At 36.8% G+C, this 25,730-nt stretch overlaps 1 pseudogene; it reads right to left on the bottom strand.

Annotated features, from left to right (window-relative positions):
• Nucleotides 1-5,735: 5,735 nt before the first annotated feature.
• LOC118899064 overlaps nucleotides 5,736-25,730 on the bottom strand; it is a 33,794-nt pseudogene continuing 13,799 nt past the window's right edge.

Raw genomic sequence — 25,730 nt, 5'->3', positions numbered from 1 at the left:
TGCTGTACAAAATGAAAATCAATGACTTTTCTCAGACGTGATTAATAAAACATGTAACTATGAAAGAATTTTAAAACTGTAATTATGTATGTGTATATATGTGTCTCTGAAAAATCTGTGTCAAAGAAAACTGCGGCTATCAGTATAAACTCATTTAACTTCTATCTCCTTACCTTTATTTCCTCCCAAACTTACCAGTATCCATCCAACTCGAAGGATACAAGTGATTTTTATATACTGTGCAAGGTTTTTTTCTTATTCATATGCCCATGTTTCCCCAATTCTCTAAATTATTATCTACATCTTCAGGATCTCCTTTATCGGTTCCTTCATTTCAACATATAAAATATAAGTCCCGGGCTTCCCTGGTGGCACAGTGGTTGAGAATCTGCCTGCTAATGCAGGGGACACGGGTTCGAGCCCTGGTCTGGGAGGATCCCACATGCCGCGGAGCAACTGGGCCCGTGAGCCACAACTGCTGAGCCTGCGCGTCTGGAGCCTGTGCCCCGCAACAGGAGGGGCTGCGATAGTGAGAGGCCCGCGCACCGCGATGAAGAGTGGCCCCCGCACCACGATGAAGAGTGGCCCCCGCTTGCCGCAACTAGAGAAAGCCCTCGCATGAAACGAAGACCCAACACAGCTAAAAAAAAAAAAAATAATAATAATAATAATAATAATAATAATAATAATAAATAAATAAAAGTAGCTATTAATTAAAAAAAAAAAAATGGGAACTCTGTTCCCCAGCTCAGAGATGCTGAGCTTGGCCCTCCTGCAGTGGCCATAGGAAAAAAATATATATATATAAGTCCTTCTCATTCTAAAAAATTCTTTTTTGCTAATTATTTTCTCTTTTCATCCAAACTCCTTCAGAGCAGCCTATTCCCACTGTCTTCACTAGCCCCGCCTGGCCCCGACAGGCAGCCCTATGCCCTCAATTTATTGCAACCTGGCTTTCTTGTCCACCACTTCACTGAACTGCTCTAAGGTCACTGCAGACCCAACTGCCCAAATCCAAAGGACACTTACATTCTCTGAAGGATGACGCTGTCATCTACTTCCTCCTTCTTGAAACTCTATCACCTCTCTCCTTCCCAGAATTCTTTCTCTGCTATTACTTAAACGTTGTCAGTACTCAGAATTCTCTGAACTCTCATCCATTTTCATGATTTTAATGACTGCTAAGTGCTGATGACATTCAAATTTTTATCTTTCCATGTCTTCACGTGCATGTCCAGTTATCTACCAGTTTGTCTCCTGAATTCTACAGGTGCTTTAAAATTCTACATGTGCAGAACTAAAGTCTTTTCCCCAATTCAGTTCTTTATCCCCTATTTCCAAACTCAATGATACCACCACCCAACCTTAGTCACACAGATGGGGGTTCAGCCTCCGCCTCCTACTTCTTCCTTACTTCCCAAGATCAAGTCTTGCTTGTAATTTCCTAAATAAAATTAGAACTTATTTCCTCCCTTCATTTATACCTTATTTCAGACCCTTTTCTTCTTGCTATTACCTGGTCTAGAAGTTACCAAATTGCTGTTTGGTGGAACCAGTTGTTAGACACTTCTATTAAAAAAGGACTCTAGAGTCAAATAGCTTTGAGGATGGCTGTGTACCATATGCCTGCTGTGACGATCCAGAATGAACATTAGCCTACAGCAGCCCCGAGAAGCTGTACAGTAAAGAAACCTGATTAACTTTACTTAAGCCAGGTTCTCCCTTCTGCCGGCCTATAAACATTTCAGTAGGGACAGGAGAGGAGGTGGCAGCGTGAAAGTCCCACTCGAAAATAAAAAACACTGTTCCTCAGAAGAGTGGGGCATAATTGTCTCCAAGCTTCTTCAAATTCCTCATCCATACTGACGTCAGTGGTCTAAAATGCCACCTGAACTTGTCCTTTCCATCCTTAGCTATTTTCTGAGGAAACCAGCTCCACGCACATGGATGGCTAAGACCGCTCTCCTCCTCCTCGCTGCCTCCTTTAGGGGCACTTGCCACTGCCTGGTGACACTGCACTGATGCTCCAGAGCCTGTGCCTGTGGCTCCGTAACACACCCCTCTCACACTCACGGCTCTGGACTTCCGCTGTCCTCTCTGCCTTGAATGTCCTTGCCCTTCACTGGCTGACTCACCAGTTTTTCACGAGTCCTTTAAGACTTAGCTTAGGGACTGCCTCTTTAGATGACTTTTTTTGCCTCACAGCTCCCCCTCTTCTTCCACAAACACTGACTAAACGCCCTGAATATGCCCGTCACAGCATGTCACGCGCAGGATGAGACATCTGCTGTGTGTCTTCCCCTCTCACTCCACTGCTAAAGGGCCAACGCTACATCTTGCTCATTGTTCCACTCCTCTAACATTCAATCCATGACTAATTAACTCCATGTTATTTTACAGATGAGGGAAACAGAGGCAGAGAAGTAGAGTAAGTAGAGCAGCACAGCCAAGGTCACACCACTAAGTAGCAGAGCCACACTGTAGACTCAAGAAGCTGGGTGCCATTACTGTTCACGGAGGTGGTAGTCTTCCCATTCACCAAGGTCAAAAAAATAAAATGAACACTGATAAACTCTCTTAGGGGTTTTAGGAACTAAGACACTTCGGTCCTTGAAGTGGGGACACTGCTTGCAATAGGCAGAATTCTAACAGAGCCCCTAAGTCTCCTACTTACTGAAGTACACAAACCTTCCACTTATCCAATCAAACCCTAAATCTGGGTGCTGTAGTGAAGGGATTTTGCAGACGGAATTAAGGTCAAAATCAGTTGATTTTTTAAGATAGGGAGATTATTCTATGTGGATGTGACCTACTCCGGCACCCCATGAAAAGGACCTGAACTCTTTCTGAATTGAAGTACAAAAGGGACAAGAGAGAGACTCTCCATTGCTGGCTTTGAAGAAGTCCAATGCTGTGGCAGGGAAGGCAAGCGAGAGGCCTCTAGGAGCTGAGACTGTCCCCCGACTGACAGCCAGCAAGGAAATTGGGACCTCTGTCCTGCAACTGCAGAATCTGAATTATGCCAACAAGCCGAAGAAGCTTGGAGACATTCTTTCCCAGAGCCTCTGGATGCTAACACAGCCAGACTGACATCTTGACTTCAGCTCTGTGACCCACACAAACTATGGTGAACATCCAACTTTTGGGGCTCAATGTGTTACACTTAAATTTCCCGTGCTTTAACACTCTCAGGAGGGAAACCACATGTTCCCGTTTGTATCTGAGCAGGAAACCCAGTCACGCTGTGCCTGGACTTCTGACCTGCAGAACTGTGAGCTAGTCTAATAGGTATTGTTTTCAATCAGTAAAAGTGTAGTAAAAGAATTAATATTCTACTCAACCTCCAGGTTTGTGAACAAAATAAATGACTGTCATTGTTTTAGGCCACTGTTTCGGGGTGGTTTCTTATGCAGCGATAAACAATCAGAATACCTATACTTATGAAAACAGTAAGGTATATTTATACAATTTAACTGCTTTGAACAATCACTTAAAGAATGAGGAACTCTATTATATGCCATCATTGGGAGAGGAACTGGTATCACTTTCTGGAGAGTAGCTTTTGGTACCTAACAACAATCCTACATCAGGAGTTTACCCTAAGAAAATCAAAGATGTGGGCAAAGATTTATCTACCAACATGATGACATAAGATTGTTTATAACCAAACCCTAGAAGAAAGCTAAGAGCCTCCAAATTGGGATTGGTTTCAATAAAAACAGCTCACCGTCTGAAGGAATGCGCTATGAAGCCACTAAGAAAAGAATGACAAGAGGTCTCCACCAGAGTTAATGAATGGGATTCAGGAGTTCTACATTCAAAATATATCTGTGCGTTTTTCCTGGGAGATGATGCATAAGCTTAATCAAATTCTCTGATGTAGAAGAATATTTAGGGATATGGCAAAATATTTTTGATACTTTTTTAAGACAAAAGAGCAGATTAGGTGTGTGTACATGCAGAGGTGGCTTTTATTTCCTTCAATAAGTTGTTCATTGTTTTCAAACATTTGCTCAATGAACATCTATTTTTATATTCAGAACATGTTTTAAAAATTGAGAGTCTAAGAACTTCAAATTCTTTAATGTTTCATTACTAAAGCCAGTCAAGTTTCCAATTGGGAAAAAGGGAAAAAAATTACAAACTTCCTCTACTTTTAATATAATGGTTTAATCAATCTTCTAAAACTGATTTCAAAGAAATTCTAAACAAATAAGCAAACAAACAAAAAACCCTCCCCACAGTCAGGGCAAAGTAGACTAAAATTCCTGACTGGTTCTAAATAGCACATCAAAGTGCAATTACATGAAGTAGTTTCTCCCTCTAATGGAGGGAATTAGAACACAGTGTTAAATTTCTGTGAAAAAGTGTACCCTCTTCCTACAAAGTATTCATAATTCATGTCCCTTACATGGAAATATGGAACCAAAAAAGTTAGAAAGTAAAATTGCTTGATATTCTATTACTTAAATAAGACTAATGATAAGGCTTTGGAATAATTTTCCTTCCTGTCATCTGCTCTCCTTCCTCCCTTCTCGACACTGGCTAGCGTGATTTTTCTGGGACAAAGCTCCCATCATATTGGATATCAAATTTTATGTTCAACTTTTCTCCATTTGACATTGAAATCAATCATTTCTCATATAATCAAGGGATTCATAACCTTGATTTTTTTTGTGGGCTACAAAATATTCCACTGAGTGGGTTTACTGGTTAACTATTTTACACATTTAAATTCTTTCCAACTTTTCAACATTATCAGACAAAATAACCGTTTTTATGCATGAAGGCTTATTTCCATATTGAGAATAACGTTCTTGCAATAAGTCCATAAAAATGAGTTTGAGATCAAAGCAAGTGAACATTTTTAAGGCTCTGAGGTACCTATCTCCAAACTTCTTTCCAAAAGATTTCTGAGATTTTAAACTGCCATCAGCGATGTATCATTTAGTATATAACCTCTACTATAACTGTTGGCTTACTTCCTCACTTAGAGTGCAAGTTATTTGAAGATACGGGGTGTATTTTATTAAGTGTTTATCCCCAGCACCTGTGCCTAAGCACAATGTAGACGGTCAATAAATAATTGCTTAATAAGGAAAATCCCTGCCAATACAAGATGTACGTGTGTGAAACACAGTGTGTTTTTCTCTAACTGGATAGATGAAAACTTGTCATCTTCTTTAATGTGCAATTTTTTTGCTTATAATTAGTAATTAAATTTCTCTTTTAGATTATATTGTAAAAATTCAGATTCTCTGAGGCAAATGGGCCTGACACTACCCATTAGCTATATAACCTTGGACAAGTTCTATAACTCTAGGCCTCAACTTCCTCATCTATAAAATGGAGATAAGCTCCCATATCACAGAGCTTTTGTGAGGAGATAAGCTCCCATATCACAGAGCTCTTGTGAGGATTACGAGTTAAAACACATATAAAATTAGAAGAGTGTTTGGTACACAGCATATGTTCAATTAATGCTGAATGAATGAACATGTGAATGCAAGCAGTAGTGACGGGCTGAAAATGAAATAGTCTCATCCCACTCCCACATCCAGCATTCAAGAAGCGACCGATTCTTTACTCAGGTTTTTAATTGTAGAATACGATATGCGTACTGAGAAGTGCACAGAACAAAACTGTCAATGTGACAAATAAAAAGAGAATACTTACATAACCACTACTCAAATCTGAAAGTATTGATATTTGTCAGTATCTCAAAACCCCCCCATATCCTTTTCTCATCACAAGCTCCTTCCCTCTTCCCGGTTAAACACCATCCTCACTTCTTGACAATCATTTCCTTTAACCTGCATGCATCCCTAACAAAAGAGTTTAGTTTTCTCAACATCTAACTTTATGTAGAGGATCATAGTATATGAAGTCTTGTGTATCTTATTTCTTTCACTCACCATTGGTTTAAAAAATTCATCCACATTGCTGCCTGTAGATCTCGTTCATTCAATTTTATTGCTTGATAGTTTTCCCACTGTACGAATACACATTATTTAATTTTTGACTCTTAATGGACATTTGGTTTGTTTTCAGTTTGTGCTAATGCAAATCATGGACAGGAATCCTGCTGTACCGGTTATTCTGGTGTATTTACACAGGGCGGGGGTGAGGGCTGCTGGGTCACAGGCTATTTATATACCTTCAGTTGATGGAGAGTGCTAAATGCTTTCCAAAGTAGTTGCGTCGATTTATACTCCAGTATAAGCAGGGTAGAAGATTCCCATAGTATTCCAGGTCTACAATACCTGATACTACCAGATTTTATGTATCTGTCAATCTGATTGGCATGTAGTTTCATTGGTTTTGACTCACTTTTCTCTTATTACTTAATGAAGTTGTACACTTCTCTGTGTTTACTGGCTGTTTGGATTTCCTTTTTTATGAGGTTTACGTCAACTATTGTTATTTTTTATTCTTTTTTTTATTATTATTTATTTATTTTTGACTGTGTTGGGTCTTTGTTGCTGCGTGCAGGCTTTCTCTAGTTGTGGTGAGCGGGGGCTACTCTTCATTGTGGTGGCTTCTCTTGTTGTGGAGCACAGGATCTAGGTGTGCAGGCTTCAGTAGTTGTGGCACGTGGGCTCAGTAGTTGTGGCTCGCAGGCTCTAGAGCACAGGCTCCGTAGTTGTGGCGCACGGGCTTCGTTGCTCCATGGCATGTGGGATCTTCCTGGACCAGGGCTCGAACCTGTGTCCCCTGCCTTGGCAGGCAGAGTCTTAACCATTGAACCACCAGGGAGGCCCAACTATTGTTATTTTGAATTCTTCTCCATTTCCAAGTAATACTCTTACATGACTATTTTCTCACTAAATTGGAGGCATTATCTGTTCACTTTCTAACTTACTAAGTAAGAGTTTAGTTCCTTTACACTCTTTCCTATGTCCACACTGCTCAGTAAAGTTATGTCATCATTAGTTATTCCACTGCTCATGATCTCTTTGACTTGTAGTGATATACTTAAAAACCGACATTGTTGATCAACTATAAACTCTCTCAACGTCACGCTTTGTAAAATGAGGACATTCATACTATCTTCCCTTTTTTCTACCTCCTGTCTACCTTCGAAACCTAGCTTTTACGTTGTCAAAGTTGAAATTTATATTCTGTTCTATGTGCAGTTAAGTCTTCTGTTATTTGAGAGTCAGTACGGAGTAAGGTTTAAGAGAACAGGCAGAGAGCCTAAACTCAAAGCCTCGATCCAACCCTAAATTAGGTACAGCCTGGGCAAGTTCCTTCCCTGTCTCTTAGCTTCCTTTTCTCAAAAGTGGGAATGATATTAGCACCAACCTCATAAGGCTATTCAGAGGATTAAATGAGTTAATATATGCAAAAATACTTAGAGCCTAATATATACTAATTACATACTAGTACACAATACATTTCAGTACATACCAAGTTAATACTAATACATACTAAGTATAGTTTAGGTTAGTTATTTGTTATTACATGCAAGTTGACAATAAAAGCTGCAAACCAAGACAGTATTGCCATTATTACAATTAAGTTAATATTGCCCACTGCAGACGTACTGTGTCTCTGTGTATAGACTACACCTCGTTCCATACTGTGTCAGTGTCACTGCCCTTGTGCAGGGTGACCACATACCCCAAACCGCCTTGGGCTGTTCCAGTTTATACCTGTTGTCCTGATGTTACAGCATTAGAGCGTCTCCTTACACTATTGAAGTGTAAGGAGTTTGGACAAGTTCTGGTTTGGACAACAAATTACATAGGTGGTCATTACCCCTGTGTGTCACTGAAAAAGGGGACATCTATAGTGTCAAGTTTAAGTGGATTCTTCTCTTCCTCACCATTAGTAGGTTAAAAATCAACCATAGTTTAGTTTGCTTCATGTTTATGTCAGTATAGCCTTTTCTCCTCTGGAGTTCAAGTTCCTTCTCCTCTTCCTCTTCCTCCTCCTTTCCAACAGTGTCTAATACCTAGTAAGTACAATATGCCTCAAGGTGTTTCTAAGCTCTCAATCACACAATCAATAGAAGCCTCTCCAATCTAGACTAGCTGCTCTCTGCACTGAATCCCCTATTACCTTCCTTCTTGGTTTACTGCCCCATTTTGCTGGATTATTTCTATAAATAGCTTAAGGTGTAGCACAGGAGGTAAAATTTTCAAATTTCTTTGTGTGCAAAATATCTTATTCAGCCTCCACTTATGACTAATAGTTTGGCTGGATACAACCCCTAGGGTGAAAATTATGTGCCTGAAAAACTTTCGAGGTATCTTTTCTAATGCCTTCCAGGATCCATGGTGCTGATGACAAGTATGATAAAGTCAGATTCTAACTTTTTTTTCTCTCTGGAATGGATGTATCCTCTCAGTATTTTATTCTATTTTAATTTATTTTTTCAGTATTTTAAAGTTTCACAATGAAGGGTGCTTAGGTATGAGTCTATTCTTGTTCATCTTGCTCAAAACTTGAGTAACTATTTTCAATCTAAGGCATGATATCTACTTTCAGCTATGGGGAATTTTGTTGCCCTTTGACAGCTTCCCTCCATTTTTTTTCTGGGTCGAGTTTCTAAAAGTAACATGTTGGATCTCCCAGATGCAGCCTTTCTAACATATTTCTATCACATTTTGCATTGTGTCTTTCTTTTTTATATACTGAGAAATTTTCTTAATTCATACTGAATTTATTTCAGCAACCATATTTTTATTTCCAAGACCCCTCTCTTGCTTTCTGACCATTCTCTTTTTAATTAACACCCTAGTCTTATTTTATAGTTGCTAGCTCTTTTTAAACCTCTCTCAGGATACTAATCAGGGTTTTTTCTTAAATTATTTTGTTCCCTAAATTGTCCCTGGTCCTACTAGGATATGTTTTCACTCTTTTTCCCCCTCTCTCATGTTGTAAACTTTACTCAACTATCAGGCAAATGACAGTTATTTTCTATTTAAGAATGAGTGCCCCCCTGACTTCAGACTATACTACAAAGCTTCAGTAATCAAGACAGTTTGGTACTGGCACAAAAACAGAAATATAGATCAATGGAACAGGATAGAAAGCCCAGAGGTAAACCCACACACATATGGTCACCTTATCTTTGATAAAGGAGGCAAGCATATACAGTGGAGAAAAGACAGCCTCTTCAATAAGTGGTGCTGGGAAAATTGGACAGGTACATGTAAAAGTATGAAATTAGAACACTCCCTGACACCATGCACAAAAATAAACTCCAAATGGATTAAAGACCTAAGTGTAAGGCCAGACACTATCAAACTCTTAGAGGAAAACATAGGCAGAACACTCTATGACATACATCACAGCAAGATTCTTTTTGACCCAGCTCCCAGAGAAATGGAAATAAGAACACAAATAAACAAATGGGACCTAATGAAACTTAAAAGCTTTTGCACAGCAAAGGAAACCATAAACAAGACCAAAAGACAACCATCAGAATGGGAGAAAATATTTGCAAATGAAGCAACTGACAAAGGATTAATCTCCAAGATTTACAAGCAGCTCATGCAGCTCAATAACAAAAAAACGAACAACCCAATCCAAAAATGGGCAGAAGACCTAAATAGACATTTCTCCAAAGAAGATATACAGATGGCCTACAGACACATGAAAGAATGCTCAACATCATTAATCATTAGAGAAATGCAAATCAAAACTACAATGAGATATCATCTCACACCGGTCAGAATGGCCATCATCAAAAAATCTAGAAACAATAAATGCTGGAGAGGGTGTGGAGGAAAGGGAACACTCTTGCACTGTTGGTGGGAATGTAAATTGATACAGCCACTATGGAGAACAGTATGGAGGTTCCTTAAAAAACTACAAATAGAACTACCATACGACCCAGCAATCCCACTACTGGGCATATACCCTGAGAAAACCATAGGTCAAAAAGTGTCATGTACCACAATGTTCATTGCAGCTCTATTTACAATAGCCAGGACCTGGAAGCAACCTAAATGTCCATCGACAGATGAATGGATAAAGAAGATGTGGCACATATATACAATGGAATATTACTCAGCCATAAAAAGAAATGAAATGGAGGTATTTGTAATGAGGTGGATGGAGTTAGAGTCTGTCATACAGAGTGAAGTAAGTCAGAAAGAGAAAAACAAATACAGTATGCTAACACATATATACGGAATCTAAGGAAAAAAAAAAAAAAAAGGCCATGAAGAACCTAGTGGCAAGACGTGAATAAAGACACAGACCTACTAGAGAATGGACTTGAGGATATGGGGAGGGGGTGGGGTGAGATGTGACAGGGTAAGAGAGTGTCATGGACATATATACACTACCAAATGTAAAATAGATAGCTAGTGGGAAGCAGCCGCATAGCACAGGGAGATCAGCTCGGTGCTTTGTGACCACCTAGAGGGGTGGGATGGGGAGGGTGGGAGGGAGGGAGATGCAAGAGGGAAGAGAAATGGGAACATATTGTATATGTATAACTGATTCACTTTGTTATAAAGCAGAAGCTAACACACTATTGTAAGGCAATTATACTTCAATAAAGATGTTTAAAAAAAAAAAAAAGTAATGAACAAATAATAAATGCAACATGAGCAAATACCAAAAAAAAAAAAAAAAAAAAAAAGAATGAGTGCAGAAAGCTCCCTGAAGTCAACGATTGATTGGTTTCTTATGCAGGAAGAAGCGGGGAGTAACTGTAATAGGATCCTTCCCAAACACAATTTTCTAGGGTGTAAAAACTCATACTAGCTGCCCTAGTTCTCGCCAGTTTCACTGTTTTCAAAATGAAATCATCTCATTTCAGGAGCGTGAGGGCGGGGCTGGGAGTCCACTCCTCCAAACCCAAACCTTCAATGAGCTCCCCTATTTCTGTCACACTTTTAACTAACTCAACCATCTCCCCTACATGCGCATCTGAGCATGGGGCTACTTCTGCAGGTGGCGTCAGAATCCTCCTCAGTTGCAGGTGGTCTCTGTGCTTATTCTAGGTGAAGCTTTTCATCTGTTCTACTGCTTCAGTTTCACACTCTTCCACTTGTCTTCCGTCTTTCAAAACTATGTTGAAATCTCTTGATTGTTGTGGGCTTATATACTTAAACACTCTGATACCATCATTGTAGTGTCTTGTGAAAATGGAGGAGAGCTGCAAGCGTTCTCAGTGCATTCTGAATCTGCTATTCTGTGGTCCCAGTGTTTAAACTTCTTGGTCTTCCCCAGTGTCTATCATTGCTTTTAGAAATACAATCTCCTGGTCTTCTCGTGAAGGAAATGAACACATCACATCTAAAATGACAAGGAATGTGGGTTAGATGCTCTAGGGTCTTGTCGTACTCTGCCATTTACTAATAAACCACTTACATGTTACAAATTGTAGGTGCTCATTTATAAATGAAAGGGGGTAACTCTACATGAAGTATAGATTTCTCCTACTCTCACATTTCATAATTTCCTAAGTTTTTTTCTTAAAATGTCTCTACATTATCATTAATTTTAATTTAAAAAATAAAAGTCTAACTTTCTCTTTTGAAAAATCAAAGAGTAATTACCATAATCCTACAACAATGGGATAATTAGTTCTGAAACCTGTCAAGTTTCATGTTTCATACGAAAAGAAAATCATATTAAATAATTTTAAAAAATTAAACATGGACTTTGTAGCACAGAGACAAGGTCCCCCCAAATAGTGTTCCTTTATTTACTAGAAATGTTCAGCTCTGCATTAAGTTCAAATAAAATAAATATTTTTGAGGTGCAAAAATTTCTTATGAAAATCAGTTTTTCTTTTCTGTCCATACAAACAAAAGTATGGAATGACATTAGAGGTCAGGTTTATTTGGTAATATAATGTAGCTTCTTGATATTTTTTATTTTAGGAAAGGAGAATATCAACATCAAAACTTTTTTCAACTTAACTTTTATTTAAAATGAGGCCATATTTTCCTCTTATAAAAAGAGAGTTCAACTAGAACTGTCAAGTTTCTCATCTGTAAAACAAGAGCACTGAATCAGCTGACTATATTCATTCAGAACTCAATTTCTTTATCGTATGATCACTAAGGTTCTCCCTAAATCTAATATACTAAGGTTCTAAGGAAAGGAAAATATATTACTAATGACATGTTTTGATTTTTATTTCTTAGAGTTCAAGTGTCCACCATTCACCTTGGTCTAAGCTTAAGGAACCATTCAAGGGGATACAATGCAGATGGGAGGGAAAAACAGAACCCTCACACAAGCTGTGCCGTGTTGCAATCAGGCTTCCATTTGAAAAATAATCTTCTCTATAGCTTTAAAGTGATAACTTTGTACCGGCAATGCTTCTTGTTTCAGACTGATTTTCTCTGGCTCTTCCTGAACACTTTCTGAGGAATCTTCGACCTCTTCGATTTCTGAGGAGGAAGGACTCTCTACTCTCACAGTCACAGGAAATTCTGATGGACCTGAGTGTCACAAGAAGAAGAGTGTCACAGAGTGTCACAGAGTTGTTAAACTAAAGTGCAAAGAAAGAAGATTGTATAAAAGATAACACAAGCCAGATACCAAATATCCAAATATTAGAGGACATTTAACAAAAGTGATCTGAGGTATCATTATTTATAAATGTCTCTCACTGCTCCTTAGTCTAAAACAGGCAATGACTAAGTAAAATTACAGTAACTTTTTTTTGCTATGTTACTGTACAGACCTCTGTTGTACATGGTTAGGATTAGTAATGGGAATTGCCCATATTATTTTATTAAGGTTCTTTCACAGAAGCCAAGTGAAGAGCCAAGGTAAACATTTTCTCTCAGATCAACTTTATACTGCAAATAAAAAATTTATTCTTCACTATCAGACAAAAACAGTCTGGAAGAAAATGTAGTTTTTCAGAGGAAAATACATCAGTAAAGGGACTGAAAGAATCAGAAGAATAATCAGAAAGTCAACATATCTAAGCTGTGTATGATAGATGTTAGAATTTTTAAAAAATAAATCACATACACATACACAACTAAAACTGACCCATCAAAAATTTCACCTTCTCATCACCCTTAAGCCAAAACTAGGGTAACAGTAATACAATTCTCCTGTCAAGCTTCACTGCCACTGCAATGTTGTTCAACTGGACATTTCCAAATATTTAAAACCTGACCTGGCCACAACCCCATAAATTCTACAGATCATAAAGAAGTGTGCTGGCATTATGTAACTACGCAGAAGACAAGTCACTAGGACATCATTTTGACAACAAGCAGCAAACCTGCAGCATAGGAAAATCCCAACAGGAGAACGAGGTGCACACTCCTCTCTCTGGGCATGCAAGGGCAGGACTGACACCCAAGATGCTCCTCTCTCAACCTCAGCAGTGGTGCCTTTCACAGAGCAACTATGCAGTCTCCCAGAACCACTGGGAAGGAGAATCTGATACAGACAGTATTAGCTTGCCATGAGGCCATAAGTGAGGGAATGTGTGTGGCCTTGGTGAGAGAGCAGAGGTGAGGGAGATGTTGCTTTATATTGGCTTTCAGATCAGGAATTTGTACATATAGCCTGCAAACAATGTTTCTTGCAAACATATGAACATTCTTGAGTATGACAGCTCCATGTGAGGGGTCAGAAATGGCAGTCAAGTTCGTTTCACTGGGTAACAGCTGATTTGCGGACTGGAGAACAGGCTTCCTTGTTTACAGACAACCACAAGGCTGCCAGTTGTGTGCCAAATCCACACAACTACACAGTTGCATTGGGAGAGTGACCAAACATGTTTTACATGGATTTATTTCAGAGAGGGAAATGCTTCTTGTAAGGCTCTGTCAGTTTAAAAAGCAAGAAGAATGACCATCCACCTTTCCCAACTCAAGCCCTATATATCATAAATATGATAGCTACACACCAGCAACTGATTACATACATCACGAGCTTTGATGAATGCAAAGCCCCTAAAAAGATATCAACAAAATGAAGTTAGATCTTGATGTAAATACATCACCAGTTAAACTCAGTTAATACAACTATTTAGTATTATGTACAGTATCCATACAGAATTGGGTATAAAAATAAATAAGCTCAAAAGAAGGACCTGGAGGGCTCTGCTACAGAGAAAACTGAACAGAATTCAGCCGACTGGCTTGGTGATAACTCTCTGAACTGCTGAGAGGCCCCTTCAGTTCCTATGTTCAGGATGGTTGAGATTTCAGTCTCCCTTCTTTAAATGGTGATATTAATCATTCTCTAATCTACCACTCTGTGTGACGAGGATGGACCTGATATTAAGTGTCTCAAGAAGAAGATAGGAAACCACAGAGTTGTTAAACTCAAGTGCAAAGACTGGGGATTCAACACTATAGTTTATGCAACAGCAATTCACATTACCATTTGCAAAAAAGTAGTCGGTTGTCCAATGGGGATTATAAACATCAACTTAACATGAGCAACTGAACAGATATTTTACACAGTAACTACTTCAAGTACTATTTAAAATCAATTCTCTTTGTTTTCTTAAGCAATTGTTAATCCCCAATTTCGTGAATACTACCAAGTAAGTCACTTAAAAATCATCTAGAGCAATCTATTTCACTTCGCAAGCCTAAAGCTATAGTTCAACAATTTTATTTACTGTTCTATGACAAAAATTACTGTGAACAGCTGTCCCCTGGATAAATAATCAGGTAAAGCTAGTTTGACTCACTAAATCTGATTTACTGAGTTAATAAGCCAGTTGATTTAGAATAGGTCTAATGCATATTTCTCATCCATTCTGCATTAAACTATTTCCCATGCCTAAAATGTCTTTTTTCCCATTCGTACATATCCGAATTCCTACTTCTGTGCTGTAGGGCTTGGCTCAACTACACCTTCCTTTAGTGAAACTTTTCTCACCTGCACAATTGGAGATAATTTTAGTCTCCTCAAAACTCCCACGGGGTTACCTCTGCTGTGACACTTGAGAAACAACTTGAAACTCCCAATTACTTTTTGTTTTTCTTCCTTAGAGGGATCATTAGGCAGAAGCCATGTGTGAGTTATCTTTTTGCCTCTATAGAAAGCACCAGAGACCTCCCACATAATAGAAGTTCCAAAATAAAGAATTCTGAACGACTGAAAAAGACAGGGAATGCAAACACGTTACCTGTTGCTTTTTGCACGTTCTGCAGTACGCCACGGCAGGAAACCAGACACACCAAGTGGTAGAGGTTCAGGACCATAACATTCTTTACCAGCAGAGTGTTTACTTACAGGTTTCTTTGCGGCCAAGCCTATGTTTGACAAAGCATGAAAAGAAGGAATCAAGATGCACCAAAGGTCTACAGAGCAACTGTCACATGTGTACACTTTGAAAGGAATCAAACAGGCACTTGACAATGATGCCAAGGCCATTAAAAAGAGGAACGTTTTGTACAAAGGTTTTACATAAGCCAGCATTTTTTAAAAGTATAAGTTCTCTACCGTAACAAGTTATTTAAACTAAAACAAAAGTATAGAGATGTGTAGAAATGCAAAAATAAATTTTTAAAATAATCCCAAAGTATGATACATTTCATGTATCATGCAGAAACACTCAAGTTTACTGAATCTTGGAACACCTTTGGCATTTCTGAATCTCAAGGACACAGAAACACAGATACACCCATGACTTCTGCCAAACAGAATCTTCAGAATTAGACCAAAATTTCAATTTAAGATGAATTTTTCTATGTAAAAACAATAAAAGTTATAAGGCTGCAAGTTGCTGGGTGGTAGGTGAGTCAATGTTACTCTCCTACAAGCCTGTCAACCTTCACTGCTCCTTTGATTTCATATAGAAAATACACAAAAAAGCAAATGAAACCCACTGGATAAAAGAGTGAAATGTGGAGACTTATCCTATATTTCAGTAGTAAAGAGGCAAGTATCTTTATATGAAATATTTGGTTGCAAAAACTAGACTTATGTGTTAATATTTTATTTAGAACAAGCCATATATTAAAATTCACATTTAAATATTTAATTTGAATTTACTGAAAACAAATATCATAGGTTAAAATTGTTATATTTATCCTTCAAATCTACTATATTTTATGTTATTTGATTTATTTTAATAGATCTTTATTGGAGTATAATTGCTTCACAATTCTGTTAGTTTCTGTTACACAACAAAGCCAATCAGCCATATTCATACACATGTCCCCATAGCCCCTCCCTCTTGAGCCTCCCTCTCACCCTTCCCTATCCCACCCCTCTAGGTCATCACAAAGCACCGAGCTGATCTCCCTGTGCTATGCTGCTGATTTCTGCTATATTTTAGCAGCATTAGGATGCAGGGTAAAATGGAGTGTATGTGGTAATATAGGACAAATATTTCATAGAGTGTAGCTTACTGATAATCACCACACAATCCTGTGTGATTTACATGCCTCTTAAAAATATATAGGAGCTCAGTTCATTTTGTGCTATTTTATTGTGTTTTTTAACTTAATTACCGTCAAAAAAAAAATGTTTGTATGCACGTGGTTTGTATGTGTATACCCTTCCTTTACTTTCAGAAACTAATGCAAATACATTTGTATTAAAATTTTTTTTAATTACACTTTTCTTGTTAGGAGATAAAAAATATTTCTAATAAAAGTTTCCATCTTTTTTTAGGCATACATAATTTCAATATAAATGTGTCACAATTCACACCATTATTTCACGCCTATACTCACCTGGATCTAGGTATATACCCAGATACTGATTTGACTTACCTCTATGTCTCCAAATAACTGAGGCAAATACAAAATAAAGCCCAAGAAATAAAATTACTCTTCAAATAGCTCAATGAGCTGGTATACTTCAGTTACATTTCCACTTTGTTTAATCATGCTAAATTAAAAAAAAAGTTTAATTGTTTTCTTCTCATTCCATGATGCCCTATTATATACCACCAGGTACTAATTTTACAGAATTCCTAATATGTTTTACATATACATGTTTTATTTATATATATTTCCATTTCTAATATCATAGCAAAAGTCAACTTAGCTATTTTAAGAACACTTTACATATGATATAAATTTTTAATAATAATATCTAATTAGTGTGATATCACAAATCTTAACTTCTTAGTTGTACTATTTGATTATTAAAATATCATTCTCTTGAAATAACAATTGGCAGATGATCATAAGCTTTTTTTTGACTTCATAAACACTCTTAACAACTTCTATTTAATACACTATTGTCCAAGCAAGTTGATTAATAGAGAATCAAAAACATACATCTTTAAGTAGAAAAAAAAAGCTGTATTTATGAAGATGTTTACAATAGTTGATTTTAGGTTATTTCCAATTTTTCACCAATTTAAAAAATTGACCATCTCAATGAAATCTTGTGAATACAATGTTAAAAAGTATAACTATGAATCATAAAATTTAAATTTAGTATGAAAAGATAAACATGGCAAATTATATTGAAGCTATGTGGAATTATGTTTATAGACAGCAGGAAGAGAAAATAAAAATGTATATATTGCTTGATAGGATAATGGGATTAGAGGTGGTCTTTTAAATTTTTCATTGTTATGCTAATACAATACCTTTATAAAACCCAAAAATCTTCAAACAACACATTTTTAAAAAATTGTGGGGCTTCCCTGGTGGCGCAGTGGTTGAGAATCTGCCTGCCAATGCAGGGGACACAGGTTCGAGCCCTGGTCTAGGAAGATCCCACATGCCGCGGAGCAACTAAGCCCGTGTGCCACAACTACTGAGCCTGCGCGTCTGGAGCCTGTGCTCCGCAACAAGAGAGGCCGCGATAGTGAGAGGCCCGCGCACCGCGATGAAGAGTGGCCCCTGCTTGCCGCAACTAGAGAAAGCCCTCGCACAGTAAACGAAGACCCAACACAGCCAAAAATAAATAAATTAATTAATTATTATTTTTTTTTAAAGTGAAATTCTTAAAAAAAAAAATTGTGGTAAAATACATAAAACAGAAAATTTATTATTTTAACCATTTTAAAGTGTACCGTTCAGTGGTATTAAGTCAACAAATTTTTAAAACTTTCAGAGGGCACCTGAATAAAAGATGTGTTGTCCATTGGTGATTTTAATGTATCTGGTATATAACTAAAGTCACCACAGAACTTTTTTTGGGAAATTGGCAGATCATAAACATAAAAAATTTATTTTGCTTTATATTAAACCTTATTGCTTTACTGTTTCAAAATTCAAACTTACTCACAAGAAAGAGTCAGTTTCATATTAGATTTGGTTTAACAAATGCTGCTCCTACTATTCATTCTCATCACCAAAAAAAAAAAGACTATTTGTGACTAACGATAATATGTTCCAGAAAATAAAAAGTTAAGGTCTCTTAGAAACAATACAAACATTATCAGTAGAAGTAAATTATAGCAAATTTCTATATTCAGGAGAATGTGAAACTTACACCACTGATTGTTAAAGGGTTTTAAAAGCTTTTTATTACATTTGGTAACAAAATAATAGGCTTAGTTGTAAAATCCTGGGTTAACTACCATTTGGAAAATTAAATATACATTACAGTAAACATTGTTTTTCTAAAATGTTCAATCTAGGTCAATGAACTTGTCTGTAGAAGTCTTCTGTAAGGATAATACATATTTCAAGTTTTTTTTATCATTGAGAGAAACAAGATATTACCTGATTCAAAAATTTAAGTAAGCATTTCTAAGAAAGAAGCAGGAAACAATGGGAAGGTTGGAACTGGGAAGAAATTTTGTTTCTAATAGCACACAAGGTAATTCTGCATTAAAAAAAAATCATTCCTCAAAAGCACCACTACTAAAATTATTATCAAAGTGCACCCCAAATTTCAATTGCAAAGTATTAGAAGTAATTATCAACCAGGAAATATTTTCAAAATAACGAAGTTTTTATGAGATCCAAACAATAATGTTGGTTAATATTAACATTTCTTTAAATTCATTTATTATATCTATATTCTATAAATTCTCATAAGTATCAAAATAATCATAGGTCTCCTAATATGCATGTGGTTAATATTGGCTGTTTTAATTTTAGCACACCGGAAAACATAAGGGGTATAAGTTCTAGTAACATTAAAAATAAGAAAGAGTTACCAATTCTAATAGTAGCTTTTCCTTTTTGATCACTTCCCAAAATTATAGTTCTCTTTTTCTGTCTAGCAGCTTTGGATGGTTCCTTCACGATGGAGAAGTTATCCACTGGTACTGAGACAGAAATGATAAATATGCCATTTAAGTTACAGGTAATTTATGACGGTTTGATCTTAATTGGAAATTAAGATACTTTAAGTTAATCAAAGGTTTTCAATCTGCATTTCTGGGAACCTAAATTAAAGCATCACACAACATTTTCAAAAACAGAAAAGCCATTTGATTTGACGAAAAACTTAGTTTTAAGATGGCAGAATTGATAATTTTCTTTTAAGAAAGAAAGAAAAACAAGCCATTAAAGAGAAATTCTTCCGAGAAAACTAAAACATGTTATATACCTCTGACTTGGCACTCCTTCCATCTGGAGAACATTTCTTATAACTGCTTTCATCACAGAATGATCTAAAGTAAAATAAATTGAAATTAGAGTACTTATTTCCCAGTGAGTGGCTATTTCCATTTAAAACCAAAAGCCAACTAATTATTGCTTTTCCCATAAAATTAAATATGAAATCTACATTATATAATTATACACTTATTTCCCCCTTGTGTATTCTAATTTCTTCCTCAAACACCTAAGATGCCATCTTGCAGACTGCCTCCAGTGGCTACTATTTTGGCAGCAGCAAAGGTCAACTTTCAACATTTTGCATCTAAAGTGATTTGGATACCTCTGGATAGAAAGTACAGTCTGAGCACTGTCCAGACACTTAGATACCTAAAGGGCATCTAAGCTAACAAACCAAAGTCCTGATATTCCCTCAAAAGCTGCTCATCCCATCAGCCCCCTTTTTCTAAGTGATATCACCCAGTTGCACACATAATCGTCAACGACTTGTCTCCTTGTTACTATTTCCTTCATACCCCACATCTAATCTATCGGCAAGCCTTGTTAGCTACACCCTCAAAATACAACCTGAATTCAACCACTTTTCACTTGCTCCAAACTTCCAGCCTAAGCTAAGCCATAAACATCTCTTATTTGGACCACTGTGATAGTCTCCTAACTGGTCTCCCTGTTTCTCTTCTTTATGCTCTCAAGTCCATTCTCTATACCAGGTCACCGTATTCAGATACTATTTGGATCATGCCTTTTTCCAGTTCAAAACCCTCTACTCATTTAGAAAAATCCAAATCTTTACTCTGGCCTTCAAGACTTTACAAGATCAGACCCCTGGCTAGCTCCTTGACCTCATGTCATACCACAATCTTCTTCACTCAGTACTCTGGTCATGTTGGCCTCCTTGCTTTTCCTTAAATACTCCACCCACCTACATGCCTGCATACTCATTGCCTCCTTGTCCTGGAGTGTGCTTACCCCAGATCTTCCATGGCTTGCTCCTCTCTTCATTCAGGTCTCCGTTCAAATGCCATTTCTCCAGTGAAGCTGTCCCCTAACAAACTTATCCAATGGAGTCCTACCTGCCCCCACTCACTCTCCTTACATTAAGATATTTTTGCACTTCCTACTATCTAAAATTATATTACTTATCTGTTTACTCATTTCTATCTGAACTCCTTCACTAGAATGTAAGCTCCATGAGGGCAAGACTTTTGTCTGTCTGGTTCACTGCTTTATCCATAGTGCCTAAACCCGTATCTGGCACACAGTAGGTATTAAAAAAATTACTTGTGAAACTGACAAATTAATAAACTACTCCTTGCAAGAATTCAGAGTTCGCACAAGAAGGAAATAATGCTCTTGGTGGAAGCAGGCTTAGTATCTAGGTTCACCTCTATTCTGAGTAGAGATAAGAACAATTTACAAGTATAACTCACTTTAATTAGTAAATTATCTGCTGAAAACCTAAGGGACGTACAACATTAGAAAAGTACCATTTTCTAGGATACAAATAATAACAAATTCAAACAATGTGTGAATAGAGAATACATACTAAAAACCTATCATGAAAGTATGATGGTCAAGAACTCTCACAGTAAAAGGTCAGACAAAAACCAGAACAAATGATCATGAATTCTAGTAGTTCTGGGGCTGAACAACCTACTCATTTAAACAAAAGGGATCATCACAAAAGCACAGGTATTAAAAAATATTACATGAAAGGAAACTATCATGAGTCATTTATTTAAGTGTTGCGTGGACCATCACATTAAAATAACTAGAGTCTTTCAACACCCCATGACACACAGAAATAGCAAGTCAGACATACGGATCTGACAGGATATGATACAACCCTTACAAACTCTCACTACAGAAGAATGGACACAGGGTGTAATTAACCAACTAGCCAAATTAATGCAAACAGCCAGTAAACCTCACCAGTAAATCAAATGAATACAAAATAAAACAAAATGTGGTTATTCTCCTATCAGATTAAGCCAAGATTCTGTAAGAAAAGTCTTTAAAATGTCTATACTCTTTTGACCCAACAACTCTCTTTCTACGAATTTAACCAAAAGAAACAGTCACAGATATAGGTAAGGATATATATCAGAGTACTATTTGTAACTGAAAAACTGGACATACATTTTATACAAGATTGGATAAGCTATGTGTACTGTGGCATATTCATATAATGGAACACTGAACAGTCACAAAAAAATGATGCAGTAGATGCAAATTTACTGACTTGCTAAGATGGTCATACTAAATTAACTGGAAAAAGTTATAAAATTTGGAGTAATCCCACTTGCATAAAAAAGGGAGAGGTACTCATTTTTGTAGTCTTACAGTTTTTTAAAACTGCTACCAGCCAGTGTTTGTGAGAGGCAGGTTTTACATCCACTCTTGGGGTGGACTACAAATTGGCATAGCCTTTCTGGGTGGTAATTTGGCAATGTGTATCAAAAGTCTTAAAAATATGTCACACTTAGTCATTCCACTTCTAGTACCTTATTCTACAGAAGTAATCCCGATGGACACAGAGATGTATATACAACGTATTCACATTGTTTGTGACAGGGAAAAGCAAACTGTCTAAATCTAATTGTAAAGAATTGATTAAACTATGGGACATCAATATGATGGAATACTACATGATACCTCATTAAGTGAAAAAAGCAGGAATATGAAATAGCAAGTATACTACAATTCTATTTTAGTAATCACTAAGTGTACAAATATATTTATAGAAAAAAAAAAGACTGAAAATAAATACACCAAAATGAACAGTGATTATGTCTGGGTATTAAGTTTATAGGTAATTGTTCTCTTGTTACTCTGCATTTTCTGTAAAGACTATATGCAACTCTTAGAGAAAGTTTAAAAGCAACATAAAAGCTATTAGAAAAATGAGGCTTTAAAAAAATCCTATCACAACAGTATCATGCCAAAAGCTAAGCATATATTATATTAAAAATTCAATATTTTCAATTTTAGAATTTACCTCCAAGCCATAATTCCTCACTAAGAGATTCTGCAAAAGCACGAGCACCCAGGTCACCAATGAGCTTGTTACAGTTCAGGATGATACGCCTCAAACCAGGCATACAGTCAAAATCAAGTATCCTGGAATGAAGACTCTCAGCCCAAGTTTCTTCATGCCTTCTGATAGTCTGATACTTCAAAGATTTAATGGGATGAAATTAAGATGCTTCAAGAAGGAAACAGGGTGTGCCTACTGAGTATGGCTTATATGTCAGAGATTTACACATACACATATCAAGCATATATGCCAGGAGAATCAACCTGAGAAATTAAACAGTCAGTTCAGCTTTAAGAGCCTAGTGACCCAGATTCTAGTCGGTCAGTGATTAGATTCCAGCCACTGGATGACCTGTTTCTGAACAGGTTATGTAAAGTTGGACAACTCAATTACAGTCTAAGAATTATTTTCCTTATCTTCTAAGTCAGGGAATTGGTTCTAAATTCTATCATTGCTGAGGCTCTAAATGTCATCATTCTGTCCTCCAATGGTCTCCAACCACCTGACTGGGCAACCCATAAGAAAACTTTTTAATATGCATCTTATTTTTTAACAAATTATATACACGAAGTTCTATACATATAATTTATGTACATTATAAACTACACAGATATTTTTTAAATGATACAAAGCTAAATAGGTTCTAATATTTTCTTTTCCTAACTTCTAAGGCATTATTTTATTTTATTTATTTTTAAAAAATATTTATTTATTTGTTTGTTTGCTTGTTTGGCTATGCCGGGTCTTTAGTTGCGGCCTGCCGGATCTTTTACTTATTGCATGTGGGATCTAGTTCCTTGAGCAGGGATCGAACCCGGGCCCCCTGCATTGGGAGCACAGAGTGTTAACTGCTGGACCGCCAGGGAAATCCCAGGCATTATTTTAAAAACTATATTTACAAAATGGATCTCACATACTACCTAGGGTATGCACACAAACTTTAGAGGCCTGGACTATGCACAGCCAGTTGAATGTGCCTTGGGAAAATAATGGTTTGACATTTAACCACAAGTCTTGTCTTAAAGACATTCAATTCTTTACATTCATAAAATAAATTCTGGTAACAGGGAACACTGACTTTAAATGAAAAAAGTCTTGTTACAGTCTTGAAAAAATAAAAGACTCAAAGTGCCTTTGACACTCTAAAAGGAAAATCATTAGTGTCATTTTCCTCTTAACAATAGCTTATAAAAGCTCCAAGCAAAAATAACAGCAATCACTTACACAGTGCTTAGTATGCACCAGGCACTATTTATACAAATTAGTTCATTTAAACCTCATAATGAGGCATAGACGTTAAGTGATTTGCCCATGGTCAAATGCTATGAAAAGGGAGAAAAGGAATTTGAACCTAGGCCGTTTGGTTTCGGCACCCAAGTTCTTGACTGTTTTCTCCCCCAGGAGTCAATGGACTTGCCCTGTATAGGCTCAAATAATTCTTCAATTTTTAAAATCTAAATTTAAACATTTCCAGCTTTGTGGGCTATACAGTTTCAGTTGCAACTACTCAACCCCACTGGTGTAGGCTGAAAGTAGCCATAGCTACCATGTAAACAATGGGTGCGACTATGTTCCATAAAAACTTTCTTTACAAAATCAGGCAGCGGGCTGGATCTGGCCCACAAGTCATAGTTTACCTATCCCTGATCTGCACCATCAAACTACTAAAAAGGCTTCATGTCAAATTATTAAATAATTTAGGCCTAAATACAGTAATTATAACCACTGTAAAGTTGTTAAGGCATTAGTTTAAAAACTGTATTTACAAGTTGCTGATGTAGTAATTTTTATTAGTTTATAAACTACAGCAGCTAATAGACACTTGATTCATTTAAATCTTGAAGACTATAATGGCATAGTTTCTTCACAGCATCACAATAAATGTTTTCAGTAACTAAAAATACATAAAAGTATTATTATGTATTATATATTAAATCTCTTATTTCTAAAATTAAGTGGACTATCTTTACTAAATGGTAGGATCCCAAACTGAAAACTGGTCATATTCTTTCAACAACGTGAAGATGCACTCACAGGTATCAAAAGACAAAAATTAATGGCCATCTGTGTCAATGTAGTAATGTGCTTCAATCACATATGTTTTCATGAAAGTTTAAACATAAAATCGCCTTTAAGATCTTGGCCATGTAATCTGCTCCCTGCCATGTCAGATTACAGCCCGTGAAGTTTACTGTCTTAAGAGTGATAGAGTTCTTTATACCTTGACAAATAACTAAAAGGAAAAAAAAAAAACACACACACACACAATAAGATGAAGAGCCTATATATTTGTCAATCTTGACTTATTTGCTTTTCTTGAGTCAATTGAAGGTTTATAGCCACATTCTTAAAATCATTAACTATAATCTTCCCAAACAGGTAACTGATGAACTGATGCATTCTAAAACTTGTCAGTAACAAAGTGTTATTCCAGTTTACAGCAACAGTTTAATTCTATTTAGGTACTAAAACTGAATACACTGAATACTGCAAACTTTATTGCCAACCACTCAGTAAAGTACTACATACTTTTGAGAAAAAGGAAAAAAAAGAAAAACCTAAAAAGCATAAGACTCTTCCGATTTTCATTTCCAATGATACATGCCAATCTTGATGATCAATCAGCGATTTAAATGTCAACTATAAACCCAGTATTTTATTAGCTGCTATGCAGTATACTAGAGCAATAGAAGAGAGAGGACCTCAAACCCTCTGTTCCCTCAAATTGAAAGGCAGGCTTCCTTACCCCTCCAGACCACTACTGGACATAGGGCACGCACACTAATGTTTCAGGACCCCAATGAAGAGTCACCTGCTTTGTGATTACTTCCATGGCACACCCTCACCAACACCACTGAATTTGCTGCTCCTACGGGACGTTACATATATTTCCTATTTTAACACATACCACAGTGCATTATAATTATGATTGTAGATAGATGTTCTAACAATTTAAAGAAAATGATGACTTTTTTGCTCTTTATGTTTTGCTATTTCCCTTCCCATAATATTTTTTGAAGAGAAACCTTAGAAATATAAACAAACACAAAAAACAGAAAATATACAAAACGTGTGGTTTGTGGCTTAACACAAACTTAAGTAAGATTAATTCTGACAGTATCCAGCATGACAAACTTCCATGGTACAAATGAGAATGGACCAAGGTTTGAGCAGGTACAGGAGACAATCCAGGCATGAACAACACCAAGGAAAGGTAGACAGGAAAAGGTAGATAGACATGGTGTGTAGGAAAT

The sequence above is a fragment of the Balaenoptera musculus genome, chromosome 8, assembly GCF_009873245.2.
Source record: "Balaenoptera musculus isolate JJ_BM4_2016_0621 chromosome 8, mBalMus1.pri.v3, whole genome shotgun sequence".
Classification (NCBI taxonomy): domain Eukaryota; kingdom Metazoa; phylum Chordata; class Mammalia; order Artiodactyla; family Balaenopteridae; genus Balaenoptera; species Balaenoptera musculus.
The sequence above is the reverse complement of the archived record's forward strand: the minus strand, read 5'-3'. Positions and strand labels throughout refer to the sequence as shown.